This window comes from Cygnus atratus, chromosome 2 (genome assembly GCF_013377495.2).
Source record: "Cygnus atratus isolate AKBS03 ecotype Queensland, Australia chromosome 2, CAtr_DNAZoo_HiC_assembly, whole genome shotgun sequence".
In the NCBI taxonomy this organism is placed as follows: Eukaryota; Metazoa; Chordata; class Aves; order Anseriformes; family Anatidae; genus Cygnus; species Cygnus atratus.
In genome coordinates this window covers 64715070-64742019 of record NC_066363.1, presented here as the reverse complement: position 1 = coordinate 64742019, position 26950 = coordinate 64715070, and the positions used below count along the sequence as shown (strand labels likewise).

Here is a 26950-nt window from a genome sequence, read left to right as displayed (position 1 = left end):
AGCCTGTGTCTAAACGTAGAGCAGAATAGCATGTTCAATAGGGTGTTGTGCCAGAGAGTTGAGTTAACTGCATACGACCTCACCATTTCAAACTGGGCCATGATTTTCCCTTTGGTTTTTGCTTGCTTTCTCCTAATTCCTCCTATACACGCTTCCTCCTACAATTTCTCTCTTTCCTTCTTCATCCTCAGATGTGTCACTGTTCTCTTTCTTTTGCTGATCAAATGCAATTCACAAAATCAGCTGTTCTGCAGAATGAGCTCTCCTGACTCTCATTTGAGTCCACAAAAAAGCCTGCAAATCTCCCCTCTGCTATGCTGCAGAAAGTGTTAAACCAGCAGCAAGCGAGTGCCAGCATGGATTGGGGTGTGCAGCTGGGCCACCCTGCTCTGCCTGTGTCTTCAGGGCAAGTCCAAAATTGGTGAGTCTCACAGCTGAGGCCTGAATACCCAAAAGCATAGGTTAATAGGAATATGATAACCTCCATGTGAGCTGGTTTTAGGGAGCAGGGAATGTGACTGATTTAGACATACAGCAGACAACTTTTTCCCTGCTTCTGTAGAAGGGTAAAGTGAATTCAAGATGACAACTTTCTGCTCATACAGCACTTTTTCCCCTTATGTGCCAATAACTCATATATTTAAAATTCAAAGGTCTGCATGCAGCCCCCATAACTACTTTTCCAGGCAGTAATGCGCTCACTGCATTAGACAATAAAAATAGGTGAAGTCCACTCCACTTACTGCTCTCTGGAGCCATCCTGAAACTCTTTTGCTACATCCATATCTGTGACTGTATTTTGCACAGAACATAATATCTAGCTCAATCTCCTCTAAACTTTTTTTTTTTACTCATCCTTACTTTATAATTAAAAACTGGTGTACCAAAAAAGAATTAATACATCTTCTGCTTCATTCTTACTAGTTCTGTTCTGGCCTTGGTGTTAGACCACACCTTCACAGCAGAGGAACTAGGCCTCCATCAGCAACTTGAGATATCTGTAGAGGACTAAAGTGTTTCACTGACAGCTATAATAATTCTGTTGCTCTTACCAAAATTACTTTTTCTGCAACACCATAACGTGTGATCGTGGTGATGAGAGTTGGCTTTGAATGTAATTCCATGATATTGTAAAAACAAAACTGAAATGTATTTTTTTCTGGAGTGTTGTGGTTTATGTTTTTTAAAATAGTGATTTTGAGCACTTGTGTTTTGTGGGATGGCTAATCAGAGGCCTTTATAAGACTCTGTGTTTAGTACTTATCTGAAAGTTAAGACCTTTTAAGATGACTCCAGACAAACACTAGAATCAAGAGGCACAGGATACATGATCAAAATACATCATTCTATTTTAATATACTGAACAGCAATGAAGTGATCCTTGATTTCAGGTGGTAGCATTCAAAGTGTAAGTATACAGTGGCAATACTACAGTAGCAAATATTAAAATGAGAGATTTCTCTGAGGGAATCTTTACTTGTAACTTATATACAGAAAGCTATTAGCTAAAAATAAACCTTAAAAATAATTCTTAAATAGACCCACAAGGACATTGTATATATTTTTCTCTCTTTAACATGAAACCTTTTCTGTTGTCTAGAATTGTCTTTAATTAGGATTGCATAACCTAATAATAAAACTGCTTATGATTAGAACCAGCAGACACATTCAGCTTATGCCTTTAATTAGATTAAGCTCTTCATCGACAGAAGTAAGAGATGGAGCATTAGGCCTTTTTAACATTTAATCTGGAGAATGCTGTATAATTGTATTTAATCTGTGAGGCAAAAGTTTACAGTGGGAGAAAAAGCAATCTGCCAATATCTTTCTAAGAAATGCTTGATTAGCTGTTTGTCATGTTTTAAAGACAGATTGTTTCGGGAAAACGTATCAAAGTGGGGAGGGGGTCTCACATGCGTGCACAGTCTTCTAAATAAACAGATTGCCTCTAAAGTAGCTTTGTCAGTCAGTAGCTGCCTCCCTTTCTTTCCTATTTAATTATGTTCTCCTCAAGACCTGGGGAAAATGATTGAAAAACAGCGAGTCCAGTACTGTCTCCAGTAAGCCGTCGAATCCATGATCAGTCAGTCCAACAGGTGGGATCACTAGTGCTAAGTGCTTTACGTTGAAATGTATTCCTGTTCAGTATATAGTCACTAATGAGCAAATTAATTAGTCTTTCCAGGGCTGCAGACAGTAAATTCCCAGTACATGTACTGGAGGGTCAAAATCCCTGCTCGCTGGCCTGCAGTGGGTGCCAGGCCATCAAGGCCCAGTACCACTGCCAAGAGTTGTTGACTGAGCTTTGCTCTAATCAGCACTGTTCACATACTAAGAGTATGGGACCGAGCTCAGCTCCACTTTCTTACCAACAGATTCCCCACATGGACTGTGGAAAAGGTTATTAGGGTTTATTAAAAGCATGCAAGATTGAACCAGTTCTGCTTTCACAAAATCACAGAATCATTTAGGTTGAAAGGGACCTCCAAGATCACCTTGTCCAAACTATGACCTAACACTAACAAGTCCTCCACTAAACCAAATCACTAAGCTCTACATCTAAATGTCTTTTAAAGACCTCCAGGGATGGTGACTCAACCACTTCCCTGGGCAGCCTATTCCAATGCCTAACAACCCTTTCAGTCAAGAAGTTCTTCCTAATATCCAAACTAAACCTCCCCTGGCACAACTTCAGCCTGTTCCCCCTCATCCTGTCACTGGGCACGTGGGAGAATAGATCAACCCCCACCTCGCTACAGCCTCCTCTAGGTACCTGCAGAGAGCGATAAGGTTACCCCTGAGACTCCTCTTCTCCACGGTAAACAATCCCAGCTCCCTCAGCCGCTCCTCGTAAGACTTGTTCTCCAGACCCCTCACCAGCTTCGTAGCCCTTCTCTGGACACGCTTGAGCACCTCCGTGTCCTTCCTGTAGCGAGGGGCCCAAAACTGAACACAGTACTCGAGGTGCGGCCTCACCAGAGCCGAGTACAGGGAGACAATCACTTCCCTAGACCTGCTGGCCACACTGTTTCTGATCCAAGCCAGGATGCTGTTGGCCTTCTTGGCCACCTGAGCACACTGCTGGCTCATATTCAGCTGACTATCAACCAATACTCCCAGGTCCTTCTCGGCCAGGCAGCTTTCCAGCCACTCATCTCCCAGCCTGTAGCACTGCTTGGGGTTGTTGTGCCCCAAGTGCAGGACCCGGCACTTGGCCTTGTTGAACTTCATGGAGTTGGCCTCAGCCCATCGGTCCAGCCTATCCAGATCCTCCTGCAGAGCCTTTCTACCCTTGAGCAGATCAACACATGCACCAGATCATTGATAAAGATATTGAAGAGAACTGGTCCTAATACCGAGCCCTGGGGGACACCACTAGTGACTGACCTCCAAACTGAATTTACCTCCATTCACCACGACTCTTTGGGCCCAGCTACCCAGCCAGTTTCTAACCCAACGAAGCGTATGCCAGTCCAAGCCATGAGCAGCCAGTTTCTTCAGGAGAATGCTGTGGGAAACGGTGTCCAAAGCCTTACTGAAGTAGGGCTTTCCTCCCTGCATTTGTACTGCAGCAAAGCCCTAGAGTGAAATCAGGTCTGTGAGCTCCCTCCTGCAGGTGCTTCTCATGCTGTTTCTCTCCTCTTCACGAATAAAGGATAAATGTGTAGAGAAAAGGACACAGATGGACAGATGTGCTCTAGCAGTAACTAGCTAACAAGGAAGAGGCAAAAGCAGCATCTTTATATGACAAGAATCTTCAAGCTTATGAAAGGCCCAACTTGCCTGACAGTTTCGTGTTCATATCACTATGATATGCATGCTTATTTCCAGGCAGAAAGGTTAAATATTGCTAATTAGAAAGAGACCTGCAAAGTTATTTTAGATCAAATGTCTCTGATCATAAAGGCTTCTTAGACATTTTAAACTTTTTATTTATATTGAAACATTCTGTTCCTCATTTAAATTCTACTGAAGAAACCAGGAGCATCACAAATGTTAGTGTGTAGAGGAAAGCTGGCAATTTTCAGTTAGCAAGACTTTTTATCCAGTAATAGGGCTGTGTTCCCTTCTCAAATAAGTACATAAGAAAAACATCATGTTTCAGCTTTCCCAACAAACTTACTATTTTACTTGTGTATTTAAAGATGACATTTGTAGTGTTTCAAATGTTTACTTTTACTTACTGAAGTTGAATTAATTTCAAAGGAAACAGTTCTTTCATTTCCAAAGATTTAATCTTGCAATCCCTAAGTTTCTGGGTTATGTATGGAACTAGTTTTTTAGAGATGTGGGTGATGCTGCTTTTTTAATTATTGGCTGGCTTTGTGGATGCGACCTGTGACGTTAACCAGATAATGAGGGTACTAAACCAGTGCAATCAGTTCCTTCATCCTCAGGAAATCATGAGAATCAAAACTCAAGTTGAATGTTATCAGTTAGGAGTAGTAGTAAAAATATGAGTTACATTCCCAATTCCTGAGCAACTGAGCGGTTTGCGTATTGTGCAGTTATTGTCTTGCACAGGGCTACAAGATCTATGGGGCAGAAAGGTGCTCCATCCTCCAGCATTAGCTGCCTGAGGGTGGAGAAACCTTATCTACAGATCAAGTACCAAACGCAAATGTGGTTTGCCTTAGATTCCAGTAGGAATGTTACCTGAGAGATATTAAGACATTTCTATTATTTGAGCTCTTTGATCTTCTTCAACAGAAGCCACTGTTGAAGTGCAAATGATTTATTAATTACAGCACAGCACCTCATGGGGTAGGGAAATTGTGTTGTGCAGTAATTTTTGAGACCAGCAAAACAACCATATGAAAATTCACAAAAACAGAGGAATCTGACCAAAAAAAAAGTGAGGACGCAAAGCCAGATTTAGCAAATCAGTTAAGCACTTACTTTATCAACTTGACAAAGCAATTGACTCTCCCTGTTCTCCAGTCCCCCCCTCTGTAGTTATTGCATGTTTCCAGGGACTGAAGGTGAAGAAAGGAATCAAAGAATGAGAAAGGAAAATCTTCCTGAAAAAGCACAAATTCAGCAGAGAACAGTGATTCTTCTTGGCTCTGGTTGTCTATTGTCTTGGTTGTCTATTCTGGTAAAAAAAAAAAAACCACAAACAAACAAAAAAAAACACTAGCTCATTTGGGATTTGATAATTTTGTTTGGATACAATTAGACTTTGAGCCAGAATCATCCCCTTGTCAATTTCCAGAGCTGCAGGATTTTGCAGTAGTTTAAAGAAGTGCTTTATTGTGTTCATAAAAACCAGCTTGAGGAAGTATTTTTCAGCAAAACAATGAAAGAATCATATTAATTATAAAAAAAGAAAAGTAGAACTGTTATGATACTGCAGAAAACATCACCTCTTCTCCTTAAGAAGCATGGTTAAAAGGCTGCCAGTGTTGATGGTATAAGGAAGGCTGGCCCTACACCATACCTTTGTAGTTAAGTTAATGAGATGTGAAAAACACATTTGTATTCTTTTTGCACCTCTTACTAATTACCACTTAATAATGTGAAGTAAGCAGGCCCCTGTTTCTCCTTTGTAAAAAAAAACTTGATAGTTACCAATAATCCCCAGTCAATGACACCCACTGATGGCAGAGTGCTCTTTATTTGTTGCTTTGAATTATGCTACAGCAATGCAGTTCTGTGTGAATATGAGGGCATGTTTAGTGGACTATAGCAGTGCAAAAAGTGGAATATTGCAATTAGCAAATTGGCCAGAAGAAAAACTCTTATATTTATATATCTATTTATTCATAGTTTAGAAAGCTACATTCTGTCATATTTACTTACACACACTTGGGGAAAAGCAAGAAAAAGTTTCTTGCATTATCAAGCTATTTGCACTGCAAACACAGTAAACCAATTAATTCCATCAAGGACAAATTCGTAAATAAGCAATATTTCAACAAACAGGCTTAGCTCATCTGGGATGGATCTGCCAGCAGGGAGGGACAACTTCATCCTTACAAGCTGCATGGCAGGGTTGCAGGGCAGCTGCTGTGGGGATGTAGGGAGGCTGCTGCTCTTGGGGACCTGGAACAGTGCTTGGTCCATGCCTCTTGTGACCTAGATGGTAGAATGCAGAAATTCCTGGCAGAATATAAGTATATTAGTTTATCGGCCAAGTATATTTGCTTGTTTGGCAATTCAGCACCCATCTGTGGGGTTCCTGCATCATGGACTGTGCCAATTGAGGTATGACACAGATCCATAGGGAAGAGCTTGCATGGAGGAATTAGGAGCATGGTCATCTAGGTAGACGCAGCTATATTATATGAGGTCTGTGCATCTCCAGAGGGATACCTGGGTTTTGTTCTTACTGTATAGTGAAGGTTAGGTTCTTTGTATTTGTTTGTCCCTTGTGGTTTACATCCTTTCTGGGAAAACCAGCAGAGCTGTGGAAAGCATTACTAATTGGCCGCAGGATCCACTGTATTCTCTAAACTTAAACCATTACTTTAGTACATCTATAAGGAAAGTCATCCTGCTAAAGACCATACATTTCAGAGGAAGGAAGGTATCACCAACTATTTGCAGTCACTGAAAGTACCTTAGAAATTTTTGCAAGACCAATGACAATAAATATAGTCTTCAGATCACGTTCCACCCTAGGGCAATTCTTTCAGGTTTCCCCTCCTCCTTTTTTTTTTTTTTTTTTTGCAGGCCCTTAAGATCTGCTTTGCTGTGTTACTAGCTCATCACAATTATCACTTCTCACCCCTGTATTGGCTTCAGTTTGGAGGTGGCTGAGTAATCTGTTTATGTAGGCTCAGGATGTATTACCCTCTTTCTGATGAAAGATGTAATACCAAAAGCAATTTTAATGTGACAATTGATTATTTTTTTTTTTAGTTTGATTTGGTTATCAGAGCCTGTACCTAATGCTTGTTTTACTGTGATTGCTCTACTTGCTGCACGTCAGGCCAGAATAAAAGGATAAAGCAGAACACAATCAAAAAGTCGCTTGAAAAAAAAATTGCCTCTTCTTTGTAAAGAATGTGGAAAATCGAAAGCATCATACATTTTCCTTTGAGATCTGGTGTCTGATCTTTGTTAAAAGTGACCTACAATGTGAGGAGGACTTTGGTTTCCATTTTCTTCCATTTACATGGGAGATGGAGATGATTATGCATTTATATTCGCATTTTCTCCTGTATTAAAAATGCAGATCGTATCTGCCCTGGAAGATGCTTATCCTGAGCATTTCAAATTGTCCTCTCAAGAACAGAGTGACAAAAAATGTATTTCCAAGTCTGTTTAAAAGTTTTTCTTAGTAGCATCAATTAGACATATATCATTAACTCTTTGGGTGAAGAAAACAGTTTTACCAAGTCCAATAGCACTACACAGCAAATATTATTTAAATCCCTCAATTCATTAACAAAGCCAGAGATAACCAAGCCTGATATTTCTGAGGTGAAATAACAACCGTATGGAAATAATGATCACCTCTATCTCTTCTCAGACCTTTTCAGGCTAAGAAAAAAAAATCAAATAAGGCAAACAACAGTAACAGTTTAGAAAGAGAGATTCTGCCTCTATTTTTTTTTCAAATTGTCAACTTACACTATCATTTAAAGTAATTTAAGCAAAAATATATGCACCCTGCTGCCTCAATTTATATCTACAATAAGCACATGAACTCTAGTGAAATTCTATCTTAGATTTGAAAGGATATAAAGAGAACAGGATTTGGTTCTGTGATTGTAGTAATTAGTTACCTAAATAGTGCTTTTATTTTTACTCTTGAAAAAAAAGTCAGAGCTGACTATAATACGTTGAGATGGAGGAAAGCCAGCTGGCATGTCCATATCTATCCATTGACTATATAAATACAGTGCCATTAAATAATTCTGTGCAAATACAAAATCATAATTATTTAATTATCTCCTGTTCTTTTACAAGGCAATAAGCCTGTTGTGAATATGCCTCATTCAACTCCATACATAATACTGGCTGAATATTTTCCTAAGTGATACTGAACAGTCACACCTGCCTGACTCCACCTTGATATCTAAAAAACAAGATAAAAGGCAATTTGATCTCCAAAATATTCAAGATAATGCTAAGCAGAATTTAAGTCCTGCAGGGTTTTTAACAAAATTATCTTGTGTAATTAAGCATTACACAAGAGATGCTTGCAAGAAGAACCCAGCCAGTAGCTGCTCAGGGTTTCATATATTCATTTCCTCTGATGTGTGTAGTTAGCCCTTGGCTTTCTCTCATATACAGCCTTCAAAAGCCTATATGTCATCTGAATCCCAAGGAAAGAAAAATCTATTTTACATTTTCTACCTTTTCCTGTGTCTTTAGTTGTGTGTTTTGGGGGGATTTTTTTAAGTTTTCATTCTGCTTCATGGCTAATCATGTATTTCTGGGATTTTTGTCAGTTTGCATAGTTTTATAAATTGTCAGGTACCACAAAGCAGTTTGGAAATGGTGCCCATATTCATGGGCATATCTGGACTGTTTGGCCAAGCTAGAATATTTAAAGCTTGTAAGTACTACAGCATTGACATCTCATTTATTCTCAATTAGTACCAATTAAATAAACAAAGAAATAGGAAAAAAATTGACAACTACGTGCTACTTTCCAGCAAAAAAAATCCACCCCAAAAGCAAGAGAGAATCCCTAAAGGTCTGATGTTCTTGAGCATTTCTTAAAGTACTTCTTAAAGACAGCAATTTTATCTGAAGGGTTTGGGAGAACAACACCAAGAAAAAGTTAGCTTACTTAGTCTAGGGAGCTGCACTTGCAAATCTCTGGGCTTTCAAAGCTTCAATAGTTGTCAATGGGAGAGGCATCTGAAGAAGTATTCCAGGATAGAGACCCAAGTTCATAGTAAGCTCCTGCTAATCCACATCACTTACAATACAAAGAGGTGTGCTCTTTCTAGTAAAATAAAGTTTTCCTGAACCTTTCCCTAAAGTCCAACAAACCTTTGCATTTAATTTAGAGAAGGTGAAATAATATGTCTCCAGTTGTTTTTTATTTAGAAAGTCTCTATGCTTCCTTGCCTGCTTTCCTTGTCCAGTCATGTAAGGGTGCCTAATTTGTTAAGAGGGACTGAAGTCTTCTCCTTTTTAAGTTGTGACCTCAGTGAGTAATCAATTGTGTTAGATATATCTGTAATTAGGAAAGGAATCATTTAAACTTCTGAGTTTAAAATTTGCAAAATACATGGACACGTCCATTGACCCAGAAGTATCTAGACTAGTATCTCAAGCAATTGTTCTTCAAACTTGCGGTGACCACCATTCTGAGACATAACATCAAAATGCGGCTGCACTGTACAGCCACATAATGCAAATATGTTTTCATACAGTGGCAACTCTGAAGCTTGCTGGGGTAAATAATATTGCAAAATAGTTCAAAAGAAAAACTAAAAAAAAAAAAAAACCAACACATATTTTAATACACGAAATCCAGTAGAAAATTACAATGCAAAGGAGAAGTCAGTGTGGGGAGAACTCACTACCGAAGTTCCTGCAGTTCTTAGAGAAGGTTCTCTCTTCTGACAAAGAAATAGCTCACACATAAGAATAACTGGCATGATCCTAGTTAACTGTTTACAGGATCAGGATTGCACCAAGTCTCACCCGTTCTAAGAGATTTCAGTGCATAAGATGTTACTTCTCAATTGCTGCGGTAAGAAATTCAGGAAACTGCTACTTGAGTCCATGAAAATTACACGTTTGTGTCATCTCACAGATTAGATCAATGAGACATAGTAGTTGTATCCATTTTCAGAAGCCAGTTGATAACTGCAGATAAAAGATCCTTAAAGGAGTTGTTTCCTGTCCCCAGCCATGCTAAGCATTTGTTGCTCACACCATGTGTTTATCAGTGTTGGTCTTGAAAATTTTCACTGATTATTTTGTAACTTCCCTATCAAACTGCCTGTTCTGCTGTGTGATTTCCTTTATTGCTAAAGTAGTAGCTTGAGTCTCATACTTACTAAGTGGTCTTAAATTGAGTGCATTTGATTGAGTGATCAGAAGAAGACAGCATGGGTTTATGAAAGGCAGATCCTTCCTGACTAACTTGATCTCCTCTTATGACAAGATGACCTGCTAAGTAGGTGATGGGAAGCCTATAGATGTTGTCTGTTGATCTGTTTTTTAGTAAAGCATTTGACACTCTTTCCCACAGCCTTCTCCTGGAGTGACTGGCTGCTCATGACTTGGACAGGTGTACAGTTGGCTGGGTGAATAACTGGCTGGATGACTGGGCCCAAAGAGTCGGTGAACGGAGTTAAATCCAGTTGGTGGCCAGTCACCAGTGGTGTTCCCTGGGGCTCAGTACTGGGACCAGATTTGTTTAACATTTTTATCAGTGGTCTGGATGAGGGGATCGAATGCACCCTCAGTAAGTTTGCAGATGATACCAAGTTAGGCGCAAGTGTTGATCTACTTGAGGGTAGGAAAGTTCTGCAGAGGGATCTGGATAAGCTAGATTAATGGGCTGCATCAAATTGTTTGACATTCAACAAGGGTAAGAGCCAGGTACTGCACTTGTGTCATAACAACCCCATGCAGTGATATAGGGTTGGGGAAAAGCAGCTGGAAAGCTGCCTGACAAAAAAGGAGCTAGGGGTGCTGGTTGACAGCTGGGTGAACATGAGGCAGCATCATGCCCAGGTGGCCAAGAAGGCCAATGGCATCCTGGCTTGTATCAGAAATACAGCGGCCAGCAGGACCAGGGAGGTGATTGTGCACAGTACACAGCACTGGTGAGACCACACCTCAAGTATTGCATTCAGTTTTGTTCTACTACTCACTCAAGAGTAGTAGACTACGCTACAAGAAGAACATTGAGTTGCTTGAGCATGTGCAAAGGAGAGCAGCAAAACTCATGAAGGGTCTAGAAAGCGTGACTTTTTGAGGACTGCCTGAGGGAACTGGGGTTGTTTAGTCTGAAGAGGAGGCTGAGGGGAGACCTCATCACTCTCTACAACTGCCTGAAAGGAGGTTGTAGCAAAGGCAGGTGTTGGGCTTTTCACAGGTGACAAGTAATAGGATGAGAGGAAATCATCTCAAGCTGTGCCAGACGAGGATTAAAAAAAAAAAAAGTTAGATGTCATAATACATACAAACAAATCTTGAGTTATATTAGGTTTCTCACTGAAGTTGTAAATATTACAAGGGACAGAGACTCCTCTACCACTTTGGGAAGCCAGTTCCCACATTTGACTACATTCATTGTGAAGACTTTTTTTCGTTGTATCAGATCAGAATTTCCCTTGCTGCATCTTGCCCATGGCATCTTGTCTTTCACCATGTAGCTCCAGGAAGAGGCCAGCTGTCTCTGCTATGACCACACATTACAGACTGACAGACGGCCTTCAGGTCCTTCTTCAGCCATCTCTTTTCAAGGCTAAGCAGACCCAGCTCCCTTGGGCCAACTTTGCACATCATGTTCAGCCATCACAGTAGGTCACTGCTGGATCTGCGCCAGCCCATGTCTTTCTGGTACCAGAGATCCCAAGGCTGGACACAGGACTGTACTAGAATTTTCTCTACTGCTATGTAACAGTAGGAGAGCTATAATTTTTAATGGAGTAGGAGATATAAAAAGTTCTCAGTTAAGTTTGAATTTTTTTCTTAATTTCTCAGAGCTGTATTAATGTGTAACGTTGTAGTATGCACCTGTACATCATGGTTTTTTTCAGCATGCAGAAGTAAAAGGTAGATGCTGTACATCCTATCCAGCCTTTATAGGAGGATGGGAGATGAGCAGTGTCTAGGCTGACTAGCACAGAAGAGAAAATTTGTAAACCAGATGCATTTTCAGTTTTTTATTTAATTGCTTGCTAAGTAGAACCATTTAACACATACAAACAAGATCAGTTTAAAAGCAAGAGGATTCACATTAAATTAGCCTAATTATCAGGCTACCAGCACTGCTATCAGCAGCAGTGTCTTAAAAAGATGCAATATGTGGGTAAGACAACAGGTGAGTATTTTTTCTTTTTTTTGCAATGTTAAGTAGCTGATGTGAGCTCCTTTCCAAAAATCGTGGTGGGTCAGAATGGGGTATACTATTTCAACTATACTTGTACAAACCAAAGATCCCTCCATTCGAGTATCTTTCAACTCAGAAGATTTGTTGGCACTAAAAACACTCAGTGTTTGGACAATATCAGTATAAATCCACTAATATTCTGAGGAACGGGAATCTTGGGAATGTAATTCTGATATCATTCACTTGGCTACGCTCAGAGAGGGGAAGAAATCTTCTTTTGCAAACTGATACTTCTCACTTTCCCTTAATGCTTCTCACTTTCCTTACTTGTTTCAGAATTCAGCAACTTAGATTTAAACAGCAATGTGTAAGAGAGTATTTAGCTCACTACTTGGCTCAGACAAGCTTCAAATAGTTCGTTTCTTCAAAAACACATAATTTGGAGATTTTTTTTTTTAATGTAGGTCAATTGCTTCATGCTACTGAGGCAGAAAAGGCAAACATTTAATAAGGTTGCTGTAAGAAGACAGCATCATTACACATGATCATTTGGGCAATTTTCATTACACAGTTAAGGTGCACATTGTAGTGCCAGCCAGCCAGCCCTACAGCAAAATAGAATGAAATGCGAAGGATTTCTATTGTAAAATAGTACATCAGGAATTTTATTTTTGTCTGCTTTGTCCTTCCTCCCTGAGAGAGGTTTATTAGTCTCTACTGAAAGGTGCAGTGTGATACTTGCCTTTTAAAGAACTATGTCAAGGGGATAATTCTAGCCACTTTTCATGCAGACACTTGAACACCTGTTTCCCCTTCATTTATCTGCCAAGGAATATTGGTTCAGGATAACACCCACTGATTTTATGTACTACTGCTATTTTGTTTTACCTCATAGTAACAAAGGTGAAACTATAAGTGACTTTTTTAAGGACCTTAAGCAAAATTACATGTAACAAAATCAAAAGATACATGGGCTGTATGATAACTCTTCCTTTAGCATTAAGCTGAATTTAAGATACCATTTCATGTAACTGGCATGTTTCTTCATAGTGCATTCATCTGAAATGTGCACCACCCCATATTCTGTGATCCTGCACTTTACTATGCCAAATTCAAAAGTCTTATAGTTAACTAGTTTTGAGTAACCTTGCAATATTTGCAGATTATCAATGTCATCTTTTCCTGCTGCTTATTACTCATTTGCAATTCTAATAATCTGTGATATTTCAACCATCTCCACAGCAACTAATTATGATGGCAGAAATAGACTGACATCTATTGCTATTATGCAACAGAAATAAGTGAACTTTTACAAAAATAAATCATCCCAAGCTTCCTGATATATATAAAAAAAAAAAAAAAAAACAGAAGAAGAAAAATGGGATGAAGTAGGAATAGAAGAATATCTAGGTAGATTTAATCATATTGTATTATTTCTTCACTTATATCTGAGTTTTGAAGCTACTTCTTAAATATTTTAATTAATGTATTTATAACCACATAATGGCATTTCAATAGTCTTCGAAAAGATGTTTCAAGGTAGTATCAGCGTTCATCAAACTTGAAATTGTACATGGAACAGTAATTTACAGCCTCTCTGTAGCTCTTCTATGAAGCATTAGTCAAACCCTGCAGAACAGTTTGACTTTAGTCTCTTTGTTAACAAAACTCATCTACACTCAGGTTGTTCTACCCCGGGCAGAATTTCAGATTTCAGTTTTGCATTCCATTGGCACTTCACATACTGCAGTGTCAGAAAGCAATCAATAATAATTAAGATTTGTCCAACATGAAATGCAGCACACAGGTCTGTTTCCTGCATCTGAAAGAAAAGTCAAAAAATAAATCCTGGCCCAGCGTTCTCAGGAATTAATGAATAAAAATTGTGAAGCCTGCAAGGCCTACGATGGAAATGTGTCCTAAACCTGATACAGTAGCTAGCGTACTATTTTTACAACTAACACTACACAGAAAATGAAAGCTGAATCAGTTTTTGTAATTCTGGATGCCAGTATGTTGAAGTGTGTGTTACTTAACAGGTCTGATTTAATCATGCAAGAAAAATCCCCTGACAGGCATGGTAAGGAGATAAAATTCAAGTTGCTTTCAAAGGCAAATTAGATGCCTTTTCACATTTCCAAACTGTTAGATAATTGAATACACTGTATAATTTTGTGTGTTGGGATCAAGGGTGTATTCTTCTGATTCATTCAACATATCTTTTAAAGAAAAATATACTTGAGGACAAATGCAGTAGATTAAACCAGTCTGTGTAGCACAGTATCTTTTTTTTTCAGTCAACAGTTATATTCAGTAAAAAAAATACACAAGAAGCAGGGAAAGTATGTAGTTATCTGTCCTATCACACACCAAATCAGATTCCAGAACTTAGACATTCGTAAGCCAAAAGTTGCATTCAGACCACCAGATCTAAGGGCCTCCTGGATTTAACCTGCATTGTTTTGTGTCATTTGAACCAAATTACAATTTTGTCCTTAATGGGTATAACTTTGCAGGTAATTCCACAAGGGAAAAAAGACATTGTGCATAAATGCACCTTTCCCCGCCCCCGCCCCCCCCCCCCCCCGCTTTTTTTTTTCTCAGAGAAACCCTGATCATTTTGCTGGGTACTCTTTATTTCTTACATTATTTCTTACATTCTATGAGTGAGTGAATAGGTATTTGTGATGTTATAGACCTCTGTTATATTCCCCATCAGCTGCCCATTTCCCAGGGCAAAGAAATTGGCAGTTTGCTCAAATGGTGTTTGCTCTAGCATGGGCCAGGCTCCCAAGGACAGGTGCAGACTGACTTACATCTCTGTGTTGCTGCAGCTCCAGATCTGAAGCAATGTTTCATGACCATGCTGCATAAGAGCAGGAGCTCATGATGCTGCCAAAGGTCACACCAAAGCAAAAGGCCTTCTGTGATGATTTTCTGCTTATCAGTGGATCCAGAATAGTACATGGCCTCCAGGGATGCTTTGGAGGGCCAAGGGAGTCATGTCTGGTGTAGCTCCCACCAGGGTGTTGTTGATGTTTAACCTGGGTGGCACCTTAGCACCACCCAGCTGCTTGTTCACTCTCCCCAGGTGGGATGGGGAGAGAATCAGAAAGGTAAGAGTGAGAGAACTCATGGGTTGTGAAAAGGACAGTTTAAAGCAAAAAGCTGTGTGCACAAGCAAAGCAAACTAAGGAATTTATTCATTACTTCCCCTCAGCAGGCCTGTGTTCAGCCACTTCCAGGAAAGCAGGGCTCATCACACGTAATGCTTTACTGGGGAGACAAACACTATCACTCTGAACATCTTTCCCTCTTCCTTCTTTAGCCCAGCTTTTAGTGCTGAGCATGACTCTACATGGTATGGAATATCCCTTTGGCCAGTCTGGGTCAGCTGTCTTGCTTCTGTCCCCTTCCTTCTTCCTTCTTCTTCCCCTTACTTGTGCACCCCCAGCCTCCCCGCTGGCAGGACAGTGTGAGAAGCAAAAAATCCTTGACTCTATATAAACGCTGTTGTGCAACTACTAAAAACATCACTGTGTTATTACCACTGTTTTTACTGAAAATCCAAAACACAGCATTATGTGAGCCTCTACAAAGAAAATTATCTCAGTCAAAACCATGACAAAACCGTGTAAAATATTTGTACCGATGCCAGTTTGTGCCTCAGTTTCTCCTTCAAGGGAAGTATCTGGTTCAGGTAGAGCACAGCCAAAGCAACTGTTACCATGTACTTTTGTGAATGTCAGGGTACCGGGGAGTTGGTATAATAGAAGAGATATAATAGAAAGAGATATAATAGAAAAAATACAGTTTCACCATTACTCTTTACTCCTATACAAGATACCCTATTCCTTTAATGAATCTTCTCCCTTTCTTTCCACAACTTTTTTAGTTCTGCTATATCTTTTTGGAGATGAATAACCAGACGTGCATTAGCTGTAGACTAGTACACTAGCACAGAGAGACTATTTATTTCTTAATAATTCCTAGCTTTTGATTCCTGTTTGTTTTTTTTATTTGTTCATTTTTACTGTCCCAAGCATTAAGAAAAAGATGATCTCTTAGAGAATTCTCTACAGTTTCCATTTCTGAGTGGGCACGACAAATTTAGGTGTTATTGTGTGGGTACAGTTAGGGCAGCCTTTTCCCAAATGCCTTTGCTTTTATCGATGTATTTTGTAGCTCTTTCCAGTCAGATTTCATTTGACCACAGTCAGCAAAAATTTTGTCTTCTCCCTGTTGCTGCCCTTTCTACAATGTATCTTTGTGAAGAAGAGAGCAGGTCCTACCACATCCCTCTAGGTTGTGCACGGGACGTTCCTCCTCACTTTCTAAATGTTTTTAAACCACTGGAGGATGCTTACTCTTACCTCATGCAATTTTTAGTGTTTCAATGGCCATAACAAATGGTTTATGGAATTCTAGAAGCACTCTAGAACAGAGCATCTTCATTCATTGACTTCTATGAACTTCCCACCGCAAACCCAGGATGGTTTTTCTCCCATCTCTATTCTATTCTAGGTCTCCTATTTCTAGGTTTATCCTGTATAGTGTTTCCTAGACTGGTGGTATGAAAACCAGGCTCACTGGCCTGTAAATCTTAGGTGACTTTTGGCCTCTTAAAAATAACAACCTTCTATTTGCCACCTCCCACTTTTCCATCTTATCTAGGTTATATGCCATGCTTACTAGTTTATATTTGATTTCCTGAGGAACACTGCTGTTCTTGGCAGTTTATTATTCTTCATTTTATTGATCTCTTTTAAAAGTTCTCCAAGTGACACTTCATTTGGAGAGACTTTCACAGCTCCTTGTAAAGAAGTGTTTCACTCTGCAAGTCTGCTGAAGTTCTTCAGGGTTAGCACTGATGCAAAAAGTATTTGGCATCTTTATTGCAGCCTTATCCTTCTGGTGTGTTGCCTTTAACCTTAGGTCTTATATGAATCTAGCAATTTTGTGTTTGATTTTCTACATTTTTAACAGATAAACTTTGTTAAGCTATGGGTGGTCAGGACAGACTGCAATGATGAGATATCAAACTGCAATTCTATTTTTATTTTATGTAATGTTATCTACCTTTATCATGTTATTACACTGTAAGAAATGTCTAGGCTATTACCATATCTCTTTCACTTCATTGTCCTTCCTGCCTATCTTTCTCCAAGTTTGCTTCTTATATAGATACTTCACTTCAAAAACATTATTTTCTAAATTTTTGGTATCTTCAATACTGGCTCCCCATCCCAAACAAGAATCATAACTATGTTTTTACACACAAAAAATATCACTAAAATGATATAAAATACTAAGTGTAAAAAAGCCATATTTTCTCAGATAACTTCAGCGATGTATTTGCTAGAGAGGAAAATAAAACCTTTTTATCATTGATGGATTTTAAATATATTAACTCCTATTGAAATAATGTAACAATTCATATTACTAGGCAGGATGGTGCATGCAAATTCTCATGAAGCTATTCTAGAGCCATGTCACTGTATTTGAGATCCCAATCTACTCCTTTTTTTGTTCTGTTATTTCCAGAGGACTGTCTTGCATTGTGGAAAGTTTCCGTCCATCTGGGAAAGTTATCTTTTCAGCCCAAACAGCAAACAATCCAACCAAGACTAAATCCAGAAAGTATACTGAAACTGCAAATACATGCCATTACTGTAACTTGAACTACTTTCTGTTTCCAAAACAGAAAGTACACTTCACTATTACAAGTGATAAGAGACTGGTGTTAAAAATACTTTTGTTTTATTTCAGCATTAAGACTGTTATGTACTGATGGACTAGTGCCGTTGCACGAGCTGGAAATATCATCCAAAGATAATTGCTGGATGATGTGACAGAAGCAATTCAGAAATTTTTATATTTTGGAGGAAATGTCTGTTGCTCTGTGATTCAGTCATCTCTATAATCAAGTCTTAAATGAATGATTTCCTGTTTGGCTTCTAACAGAGCTCTGTGTCAAAGGAATGATGCTAGTTCTTTCTCATAACAAACATTTTTAATTTATGATTGCTTAGTTGAGATTTTATCAGTGTAAAAAAGTAGTAATAGTCTCCAAGAAGTATTTGATATCCTAACAGCTTCTCTCTCAAAAAAGTGCTAAGCCAACTTTGGATTTAAGTAGGTATTTCTTAGTTGCAAGCTATGTTTCATAACATTTATTTTAAATAGATGTACATGTGGACACAGATATACAACTATCCATCTGCTTCATGTTTCTGTTTGAGAGGCTGCATTGTACTAATCATTCCAACATAAATAGAAGAATTTTTTCCTAATCTGCAATTTACCGCAACAGTGTTGTATGTGTAAATAACCACTTTGGGGTATTGTTTTATCTCAGTGTGCAGATTATTTTTAAATTAATCCAAATCCCTGTCAGGTGAAATAGAAGCATCCAGCAGGTCAAGCTGTCTCCACTGTAGCGAAAGATTTCACTAGGGAGTAGTGTACTGTTCTAATACTTCTGTCTGGCTGTGGGTATCAGGCAATTTGTAAAGTTACAGGTGGAAGGTAAACCCAAACAGTAAAACAAGCTGCACAGCAGTTTGCTTTTACTATAGGAAGAGTTGTGCTGCTTGCCTTACTGAGTGCAGCTATCTTTTCTGTCAGCAGTGTGATGCTCCCAGCTGGCAAACAAAGGGACCAAATATTGGCCAGTAATTTGGTTGTTATCTCCTAGGGGTCAGTCCAGGCAAATCATCCTCCCTTCCTATCATTCTTCTGACATTGTTTTGGTTTTATCTTGATATTTTTCCCCATTTTTTCTGTACCAAGAAAACTGACTCCCTCACCCTCTAAACTGTAGAATCCAGTTTCCTGACATCTGCTAGACTTGTTTCTGTAAACTGTGCTCTGTATTATGCCATCTGGATGTGTTGTGTGATGAGGAGCAAATCCAAAAGCAGCAGCTTGCCTGGTTATTTATATCCCATGTGTAAACTGTTCTGGAGAGAATTCTGTTCATCTGCAGAGAGTTGCATGAGTCATCATATTATTCAAGCGATGCCCACCATGTGAATGCTTTGGTTTTTGCTTTGAGGAAGGTGTCTTGAACTTTCATATACCTGAACACTGCACATAGGTATTTCTGCCATTGCAGATGATACTGCAGATCCTTACTGCAGTATTGTCTGTCTAGGTATCATCTTGTCAGGGTAAAGGAAGCACGCTGCAGAAATCTCACCCAGCTGTTCACTGATTAGCCTTTAGCATAGTTCTTGTTTCTTGTATGTACAGAAATCTGAGACTGGAAGATGCCTAAAGCAAGTTGAGTCACTTAGAAAAAGCAGCTGTTCTTTGGGCTATGTAGCCACTGCTGGTGTTCCTACAAATTTCGTTTGTTATAGTAATTTCACATGGCATCATTGTTCTTACCTGGTTGCAAAAGTTTGCTGAGTAAAACCCACGTTCTTAGTGTTTAGTTGACTGTACAACTTCTGCACGCTGTAGGGCAGAAGCCTGCAGGAGAAACCATCATTTCACAGAATCACAGAACCACAGAATCATCTAGGTTGGAAGAGACCTCCAAGATCACCTTGTCCAAACTATGACCTAACACTAACAAGTCCTTCACTAAACCATATCACTAAGCTCTACATCTAAATGTCTCTTAAAGACCTCCAGGGATGGTGACTCAACCACTTCCCTGGGCAGCCTATTCCAATGCCTAACAACCCTTTCAGTAAAGAAGTTTTTTCTAATATCCAACCTAAACCTCCCCTGGTGCAACTTTAGCCCATTCCCCCTCGTCCTGTCACCAGGCACATGAGAGAATAGACCAACCCCCACCTCGCTACAGCCTCCTCTAAGGTACCTGCAGAGAGCGATAAGGTTATCCCTGAGACTCCTCTTCTCCACGGTAAACAATCCCAGCTCCCTCAGCCGCTCCTCGTAAGACTTGTTCTCCAGACCCCTCACCAGCTTCGTAGCCCTTCTTTGGACACGCTCGAGCACCTCGACATCCTTCTTATAGCAAGGGGCCCAAAACTGAACACAGTACTCGAGGTGCGGCCTCACCAGAGCCGAGTACAGGGAGACAATCACTTCCCTAGACCTGCTGGCCACACTGTTTCTGATCCAAGCCAGGATGCTGTTGGCCTTCTTGGCCACCTGAGCACACTGCTGGCTCATATTCAGCTGACTATCAACAAATACTCCCAGGTCCTTCTCGGCCAGGCAGCTTTCCAGCCACTCATCTCCCAGCCTGTAGCGCTGCTTGCGGTTGTTACGCCCCAGGTGCAGGACCTGGCACTTGGCCCTGTTGAACTTCATAGAGTTGGCCTCAGCCCATCAGTCCAGCCTATCCAGATCCTCCTGCAGAGCCTTCCTACCCTCGAGCAGATCGACACATACACCTAACTTGGTGTCGTCTGCAAACTTACTGAGGGTGCACTCAATCCCCTCATCCAGATCATCGATAAAGATATTAAAGAAGAAATAAAGATATTATTTCATTCACTTGTTATCCATCTGAAAAGGCAGAGGGATCTTCTGTCATTGTGTCAGTTGCCTTCTGCTGGCACTTAGGACATAGCTTAATTGCAGTAAGAACTGTGTGGTAATAGCCATATTCAATTTATCTTTAGATAATTAGGGTGAAGTATGGATTTCAACATGGGCTCTTCAAACCTGCCAGGTTTCTTTCTTGGATGAAAACCTTTAAAGAAGTCAGTACCACCCCTTCTTTACTGTTTTTGTTGCCTAAACTATATATAGTCAGACTTCCCAGAGTATGGCTTTCTGTGCTGCAATCACACTGTAATTGTGGGTCAAGTGTACTCTAAGATATGCTGTTACCTTGTTGCAAGTTTCTTTAATTAGACAACAGAGGATCATTTTTCATTAAGTTGTGTGGAGAGCAAGGTAATTTTGCTGGTTCAACTTTCCAGTTCTTGACCTAGTATATACCTAAGAATTTATGGTATAGAATTTATGGTATATTTAGGTATAATTATATACCTAAGAATTTATGAAAATGCTGTGCTACAGTTCATAAGGAAGAACAGGAGGAATGTCTTTTCTTCATTTTTTTTCAATATTCTGGTCAGATTTCTGAATTTCTTCCTAGCCTGCTGTACAGTACTTCTCAAATGTGACAAGAAAAACAATTATATAGAAAGAGGATGGAAATCCATGTCTTTCCAAAATACTATTGATATCACATTTCATTGACTCAGTGGAGTTCTGCTTTACTCTTTCTTAACTGGGCAGTTGAGGATGGTACTATTTTTCTTTAGGATCTCTAGAGACTTGTTTTCTTTACACTTCCATTCTCTGATATTTTTTTTACCAACCATACACCTTTTGTTATATTTGTCAAGATTTCTTGTTTTATCTCCTGTCTTCATGCATTCATCTTCTGCCAGGCTTGCTCTGTTTGGCCTGTGAAATCCATTATGCTGGGTTTCTTTGGATCTAGCTAAAAATTTAGTACTTCTCCTAGGAAGGCAGCTTCTTTTATTGATTTTTTTCAGTCCTTCTATATGAAAAATTTACAGTCCATCTGCTCTTGGATTGGAATTCTGATTTCTTTGGTTCAGTTCCTCCTGTTAATTATGTTAGAGGGAGTTGTTCAAATTTTATTTCTCTGTCTTTCCTTGGTTTTGCTGAATTCTTGGTTGTACATTGTATTTCTGAGTTCTATTACTGTGTCATGATCTTTGCTTAACATGGTTTGCAGTATTTTGATTAGCTCCTGAAATTCTGTGTTTACAGATTTGGCTTTGCAACCATTTTATCCTGTGTCTGTCCTTTCGCAGTTTACTTTATGTGCAGTAATGATCAGTATAAATACAAAGTTTTCTTCAGGCTGATTTCACCTTTTCCTTAGTTTTACTTTGCTTCACCAGATTCCATCAGTAAAAAAGAGATAATTCAATTTTTATCTGTAGCCACCAGTTACAGTGACTGTTACACATCTTAAACCCTTCTGGTTAGTAACTAGGGATTTGAGGTCTGATCCTGCATTCTCAAAGGAATGTGTAAGTTCAAAGGCTAGCCTGTTGCAAATGAAAGTTTACCGTGCCCCTAGTCCAGTGCTTCCTACAGGAGACGGACCAGTGCCTTGAGCTATTCTCAATGTGAGTGGAAGCAAGATGCCCTAATATCACCTTCTCTGTGTTTTAAGTATTCATAATCTAAGATAAATCCATTTGTTTTTCCAATACTAGAAATAAAATAAAATGACTAGATTTTGGTTTGGCTTTTGTCCTCTTTTTCCTGTTATTTTACTTGTCTTAATTCTAGATCAACAAATTTTATGTCTAGAAGAATCATTTCATAGCCTAGTGCATTGGCCACTGGCTGTAGAATGGCTTCTGTTAATTCTTTGCTAATAATCCAGTAAGTGATGAGCCAAGCTGTTTCAAGTTGTCTGTACCTCCCTTTCCCACCTCTGTAATAACAATTATGATACTGTTTTGCTTCTAGAGTGATCTGAGTTACTCATACAGTGGGATATCAATGCTGGGTATTGTTCCTGCTTTATTAGTCTTGTAGCGCCTGCCACATAAGTTTTCCAAATGATTTGCATACTGAAGGATATTGATTTTGTCAACTATTATAGTGGCACCTGATTTGGAGAGGTATTTATAGTGTTGTTGTTTGTTGTTGTTGTTTTTTAAATCAAGCTTAACTTTTAATACCCTCAGATCTTTTCCCTACTACTGCTCACTTATTCTGTAATCTCATATAATGGGAATGTTAGGCTACAATCAGAACAGGAAATGTCATAGGCGGACAACACAGACAAAAAGATGCTCCTAATCCTTTCTAGGTAGTTATCTCTCTGAGTCATATTTTGTAGATAATCCTGTTACCGAAAAACCCAGGCTGAGACTACAGAAATCCAAAATGTTTCTAAGGAAATTTAAATTTCAGGTATTCGGAAACCTGTCAAAATACTTTGCCTTTCTTCAGGCTCCAAGAGATGTATTAATGTTTGCCAAGAAAAAATTGTATTTAGGACTAAGCAAATGAAATCAGTATTTCAACCAACCTATATTTTGACATTGGTCAAACCCAAAGCTCACAGCAGTGATTCTGGGTGTCATGTCACAGATATTGAAACAATCCCAAAATTAATGGAGCTCTGTGTAAGCTGACACACCTATTTTCCTCAAGTCTGAGACTTTCATCTGTGCCTGTATTTCCTTTTTTAAAACTCTCTTCTTCAGTCAGTTTTGATTTCAGGAGTAGATTCAGCCCTAATTTTATGCATCTTCATCTCAGCTACTCACTCTTAGCTTCCTTTGTGGTCAGCAAAGACTAACAGGCACTTCCAAGGTGTAGTTCAGCCTGTTTTAGATGCTTACATTAGGCTGAGTTCAATCATGCCCAAGAATTGCTCTTGCTATATAAGGGAATGAACTCAGAGGCAGAAGCCCAAACTGTATAAATTTGTATCAGGTGAGTCCTGCTCCATTTGATTATCCAGAGAGTCTAAATTGTCAGAAGAGTTTCAAGATGATGTAACATGTTATGAATCCATCACATCTGGAAAGCTCTCCTGCCTTGTAAATCTAAAGGAAATCGATGGTTGTTTATCTTAACACTGCAAAATTATTGGTTTACTTGTTTCTAGTTATTCAGAACTGAAATATTAGCAAATCAAATTTCTACCTATTGAACTCAAATATAATTGACACACCAGAAAGCTCCTGCTCTACCCTTCATTCTTATAATGATCTTTGCTTCCTAAAATGATCTTGAAAATTATAGTGGCCTTTGAAAGGAAGAATTAAGGCAAAGCAACCCCCAACACCCTTTAAGAGGAGGGCCAAGGGCAACCTCAGAAAAAAGCAAGGTTAGGATTCAACTGGCTAGCACGGATGTGTTTAGTTTTGATTGTCAAATGAACAGAAAGGCAGGACCCACCCCTTGCTTTCAACAGCAACATGATGAGTTATGCAAAGGGGAGCAGTTTATTCTCATCTAGATGCATGTTGGAAGAGTTCATCTTGGTCTTGGAGGGAAGGATGGGAGGGACAGAAAGGTCAAACATCCTGACTACATAAATGCCTGTTTGGCTGTTTAATGGAGCAGCAGAAGCGCTTGGCACAAAGGCAGCAGTGTGCTCACCTTCTCAGCTGGTGAAATGGCCCACAATCACTGTCATCACAGAGCACAACAGCTTATTAGAGGAATAAAGACAAAACTGTACTCAATTTCCAGAACAGAGGGGCTGGAAATCCTCATGACCCTGTCAAGGCTTTACTGATCTTAATGGGTCTGCCACAGAGAAGCGCTCTGCTTGAACAGTGGAGGGGTGCTGCTTCTGGGGGAAGAGTTCAAAAACACTAGCTTAGAAACATTAATAAAACTATTTCCCACTGATGTTTCTTCATCAGAGCTTAAAAGTAACAGCATACTGCAGAGAGCTGTAACAAAGTCTGTGCATTTATATCATGAAATACAGACATTCTCACTTACAGGAACTAGTAACTGAGTCTTTATTGGAGAGTGGCTGACTTTGTTAAGATAACTGGTTTCTGGTATAAATAGTCCCCGTAAAGAGGGCTTAGTGATTATTTCTAATCTCCTGGAAGATTGTACAAGTGAACAAAATGAGGTTAATCACCAAGGTAAATTGCCAATGAAGTAATCCATCTTTTGTTAAATATTAATTACATTTTATTTTTGTCCATCACAGAATTTATGGGTTTCTCATGAATCAAGGATTAATTCAGAGGGTTTTTATTTATGCTCTGCTGTGAATGGATCCCTTCTCAGTAGAGAGTGAGTGAATTTATTCTGTATCAGCTTTCTGCTTGAAAAAAAAAATCCTTCGTAAAAGAACTGGCAATCTTTGTCAGAGAAATCGAGGCAGAGTGAAACATTTCATTGTTCAAGCTGTAAGTTCCTAATGAGTTCTGCATCTAGACGCTTGTGATTTTTTTCACTTGATCCAGCAGTAGCATAGCAGTTTACGCATTTAAATGTGCAAGACTTGTTTGGTAGGAAGATTTGTATTAAAGGAAAGCAGCATGTTCCATAGTTTTAGTATAACATCTGTTATTATCATTCAATGCTGCTCTTAGCCCAGCATGCCCTTCCTCTAAATATCTTATTAATTAAACCGGCTTAGTAGGAAAATAATTAATACTTTAAGTCCTGTACCTACTTTGAAAGGATTTGGATACTGAAAAAATTGTTTTCATCTGAGTTTCAAACTGGAGTGGTTTGATTTGTTTTAGGGGGGTTGTTTTTCTTTCCATTTTTTTTTTTTTGGCCATTCTAGAACAGAAACAGATTACAACTAAAAAGGAATACTTGAAAAAAACTATATATTTGTAGTCTTCCAAAAATACAGATAGACTATTAGATAGGCTGCACAAAACTCTGTTTTTGAGAAGTCTTGCCCTATATTTGAATATGTTGCTTAGTAGTTGTTTGGGTGAAGGTATTCCTCTGCTTCTGCAGAATATCCAGCTAGCCCTGGTTAGTACTCAGCCCACAGAAGTATTAACGTGTTTCTTACCACTACTTTCATAACGTGGCATGTCTGCCTAACCATGAACTCAGTAGTAACGCTGCTGCTACCGTTTATAGCTGGCTGTTGACCAGGCAGGAGGGTGGGATGGGGAACCTGGGTGGTTGCCAGTATCTGTGTAAAATGGGCAGACACAGTCATATCCTCAGTGGTTGACTTGTGTGACTTGATCTGCACACCCCATGGGGTCAGCACATTTTGTTGGCCATTCTCCCTTGGCTTATTTGTGTATGGTATATGAAAGGCCAACATGTCACCTGGAAATCCATCTACTTGTGCACAGCATATCATTATATGCCTGCAACCATGTGCTTGGATTAATATGTAAAATGTGGATATGTAACGTAGCTATTTCTGGTAAAGTTCAGAAACAGCAGAATTTGCCTGTGCCTTTGTTTAGGGAAGAGTGCTGCTGCCTACGAGCAGAAACTGCTATTTTGCTGCTGGTTCACCCAACTGTATTTCCCACTGAACAGCAGAGGCTATGTGCTGTGCTCTGTTTACACTCATGGAAAATTACTGTTTCTCAGAATTATTGGAAAAGGTGTTCAGTAAGGCCAAATTACTCTTTTAAGTTGGGATTTTAATGATATGTTCCATGGAAGAAAGCTTACGAGTTAGCAGTAGTTTGTTTTGGCTTTTTTGGAGAGAGCAAGGGAAGCTATTCTTAAAGAGGAAGGGGAAGAAGCTTTAAATGCCATACCAACACAAGACCACTTGTGGAGAAAAGGCAGATGAGGGACCAGTCTACAAAGTGACTGTGCAGTCTGATGATTGGGGTGTTTATTTTTCAAAAGCATATTAGAAATCTAAGTTTCTTTGAAAGGCTATGAGGTGCCTTAAGCACTTCTTAAAATGGGGCTAAGGCACTTCGCAAAATGCCATGTCTCTTAAGCCCCAAAGGCTGTTACATTAAGAGCCTCAGAAATAAAACTATACCATGTTGCTGGGGGTATGAGGTCTTGTAGTGCCATTAATTCTGAGCTGAAGCTCAGAGCATATGTTCAGGGGAGAGCAGGTGTTTCATTAGCTACTGATGGTATCTACCGGCTTTCTTAGATCTGAAGAATACATGTTCAAAGCTGATTTTAGAAATGGAGAAACAAATTTATCCTATGGAAAATAACGCTTTTAAAATCAGAGCTGCCGTGTACATGCTAAGCTATCTGTATCTAACAGCAAATAAATTGCAATGAGCGCAGTGTGTCAGTGTAAGCACAGTTATTCATGAAGTATATTGTGACCCTCCGGGAAGAGTGAACAGCCAGCAGTGCCAGAAAAGATTGCATCCTCATGTTTTCAGGGACAGAGTGTTTCAGGGCCCCTTTTTCTTTAAATCTGCCTTGGTTAGACAGGAGATGCGAAGTCCCAGTTCACTTGTGCCTGGGTGCATCTGCACTGTGTCTGATAGGGGAGCATATGGCAGAAGCAATTCACCCTTGACAGTGCCTGGTTTTTGGCAAGCA

At 39.4% G+C, this 26950-nt stretch overlaps 1 protein-coding gene across 8 annotated transcripts in view; it reads left to right on the top strand.

Moving 5' to 3' along the window:
* Window positions 1–26950, top strand: part of PHACTR1 (phosphatase and actin regulator 1) — a 374079-nt gene that overhangs the window by 267121 nt on the left and 80008 nt on the right. The window lies entirely within an intron of this gene.